We start from the raw sequence: 3,364 nt of genomic DNA, 5'->3' as shown, positions 1-3,364 counted from the left end.
AAAGTTATAACTTTGGTGTGAGAAAATTTTCAACTTAAATCTTGTTTTGAAGATAAATAAACTGAAGTGGAAAATCTTTTTCTTTTTTTGTTTCAACTATGAAATTAAAGGTAACTAAGTAATTTTAAACAAAAAAAAACCTTTAAATTTAATAATTTAAATTCTAACCACTAGGTTATTTTCTTTTTTTTTTAATAAAAATTATTATTTTTTATTTTTTATAAAAAGACATTTGTTTCTTATAATTATTTTTATTTTTATAAAAATTATAAAATATTTTACACGGTTATTATTTAATTTTTAATAATTTTCGAATGATACCGTTATTATGATACTATAATCACTATGTGTCAAATATTTATTGAACAATATTAAAAAATTAACACCATTAATATTATATAACAAAAATCAAACATAAATACCAATTCAAAGAAAAAATATATTTATGTAACATTTTATTAGAAGTTTTGCCTCTCTAGGGCAAGTTTTGTTATGGCCAAGTGCATATTCTTGTATTGCTGGGCAATACATGTTTTCTTTTTTTGTGGGTTAACATCATGAAATGGCTGGATATCAATTATGATGTTCCTTTGCTTCGGGAACTTCAATACGGATAATGTGAAAGAGATGTTCTGGCCTCTAGGTGGACCAAAGTGGGAATCAAATTTTGGTCACTACCCATCCAAGGTCTGACGGCAACGCCATGACATAGGTAAAATTATTTGTTGGGCCCCGCAAGTGGGCCATCTAGCAATTGCAGAGTTTTTATTGCACCAGTGTGGCTGCTTTACGTCGAGTAACAGCTAAGTGGTGACAGGGTTGGGATCAGCGGTGGAGATTAAAAGGGGTTTATACGAAAAATGTTGTAAATTAAATGTGTGATGGAGGAAAAACGTAGTGATGCCACGAAGAACGCTTTGATCGACAGTGGATATTCATCACCAAAATTTGGTTTGATTTAATTTTAATAATAATTTAATTTTTAAATTTAATTTAAGTTAAATTTTTCGATTCAAATAATTTAAATAATTTAAATTATTCAAATAATAAATTAGTTTAAATAGATCTTATTAATTTTAAAAATGAATATAATAGTCTTTCTCAATAAAAATTTTAAATTCAAAGTATTTTTTAAAATTCTCAACTTTTATAAAATATCCAAATTTTCATAAATATTTTTAAAAATTCATAAAAAATTAAATAAATAAAAATTCTAAATTATACATAAAAAGTTTTAAAATTTTTGAAAATAATACTTTTGAGGATTTAAATAATTAATTTATCAATTCAAATTATCTAGGTTTAGTACCAATAAAGGCTAATTTTTTAAATTATTTATAGAAATGGGCCGTTTCTAAAAATAATGATGGGTACGGACCGAAAACCCAAAAATGCGCTAACATGGATGCGTTTTCAGGGGATATCCCAGAAAAACGCTTTCACGTCAACGCGCTTTTGCTATGTAATCCTTAGTGGGTTAATCGCAAATTAGGGCCTAGGTTTAGAGTTTTGGGGTTTGATTAAGGTTTAAGAAATTTTAAATTAGGATATTATGTTTTTAATTGTTTAGGGTTTTAGGGTTTAATTTCTTGAAAAGGAACTGAAAAAAATATATGTTGCTGCCCAGGATCGAATTGGGGACCTTTAGTGTGTAAGACTAATGTGATAACCACTACACCACAACAACCTATTAATTTTAAGACTGGAATTTATTTGTAATTATGCTAAGATTTATTTAAGAAGTCACATGATAATGAATGAAAGAGGGTTAATACACTATTTGGTATTTAATTAAACTTCAGTATTTAATTTAGTATTTGAAGTCAACAAAAAATTAAACATTGCAAATCATTTATCACTATACCAATAGCTATTTGAAGAGATTGAGTTAGATTGATTTAGGATTTTTGTAAACATATGGCACTATCTAATCTAAGTTAGAGTATATATTAATATGTTGCAGCTTTTTAATTTCGTTTATGGAGTTATTAAATCATTATCATAACATAACTATTTTATAAAACCTTTTCTTCACTTGAATAACCAAATTATTAAACCTCAAACCTGGTGGAATGCATCAATTTTGTTTTAAAAGAAACGCGTCATTTCCCAATAAACTCGGTTGTGAAGGAGACATACTTCCGTTTGGTGGCACTATTCCCAAAGCGAGCAGCGAGTTATAAAGGCCAAATACAGGGAAGCCATGTATGGTGCCGAAGGTACTACAAGAAATTAATAAGGCTAAGGCATGCACCAACTCCATGCACGCAGTGTGTCACGATTGTGACAACCTATAGTTTCGGGTGACGGAGTTTGACAGACCAAACCAAGATATTATCGGCAGACAATATTGTGTAAACATCAGAAATAGGATTTAAGACTGTAGGGGGGATTGATGCACTTCGTTATCCATGCGCTTATGTAATTGTAACTTGTCAAAATCTTCGTTTGGATCCCATGAGCTATGTCGACGAAGTGTACAAATTAGAATACATGTACAACGTATGGAGACACGTATTCCCACCAATCCCAGATGAACATAAGTGGCTATCTGTATCGCTTGCTCCGTTTAAGTTGTTACTAAATAGAGAATTGTGTCGCAAACCAAAATGTCCCCCGTTCTCGACTAGAATACGTGATAATATGGATATCCGAGAAAGAATGAACCAACAGAAGTTATACGAGTAGTGTAGGAACCCAGGTCATACAATGGCAACATATCTACATTGAAAGAACTTCTAACTTATTAAATGAAATAATATAAAAATTTATAAAAAATATTCAAAAATCGATGACGTAAAAATATTTTATTAAATCTATTTAACAATTGTAAAATCTAATATAAGTTTACCTTTTTACGAGTGGGAATGTATACGAGTGGTCTACTCAAGGATGTAAAAATAGAAAGTGAAACCAAGCCCATGATTATAGCAATGAGAGGCGACCTCCGATTTTGATTTTATTTGGTTGCGTCATTCGACACATCTCTCGGTACAATGTTGGCAACACGGTAGACCCCCAACTGAGTTTGTCAACTGCTCTAAAATCGATAAGTTTGAGCAGCCACCTCAGATGTACAAGGTTTCATGACTTGTCTAGCATCAGATAACCTCCGATGATTTGAAGGATGTATGCTCGAGCATATCATACTCTTTATACTTCAGTCGAATCATCCCCCAGTACTAGGAATGTCTCTCGTAACCAACCCATATCGATCCGACCTCTATAAATAATAACCGAAATCGCACCCAAAAGATCGTAACATATGGCTCCCCAATCAGCAGATTGAGAGGACCCGATAAGTACGGAGCCATCCACCAGTAACCCCAACTGTAATTGGACGTCCTCTAAAGAAATGATACAC

General features: G+C 31.4%; 1 non-coding gene across 1 annotated transcript; it reads right to left on the bottom strand.

Moving 5' to 3' along the window:
- Positions 1 to 1,614: 1,614 nt before the first annotated feature.
- Positions 1,615 to 1,687, bottom strand: TRNAV-UAC (transfer RNA valine (anticodon UAC)). The gene has a single exon. It is a non-coding gene; the product is annotated as a tRNA-Val (tRNA).
- Between the last annotated feature and the right edge of the window lie 1,677 nt (positions 1,688 to 3,364).

This window comes from Gossypium hirsutum, chromosome A02 (genome assembly GCF_007990345.1).
Source record: "Gossypium hirsutum isolate 1008001.06 chromosome A02, Gossypium_hirsutum_v2.1, whole genome shotgun sequence".
Lineage (NCBI taxonomy): Eukaryota > Viridiplantae > Streptophyta > Magnoliopsida > Malvales > Malvaceae > Gossypium > Gossypium hirsutum.
The sequence above is the reverse complement of the archived record's forward strand: the minus strand, read 5'-3'. Positions and strand labels throughout refer to the sequence as shown.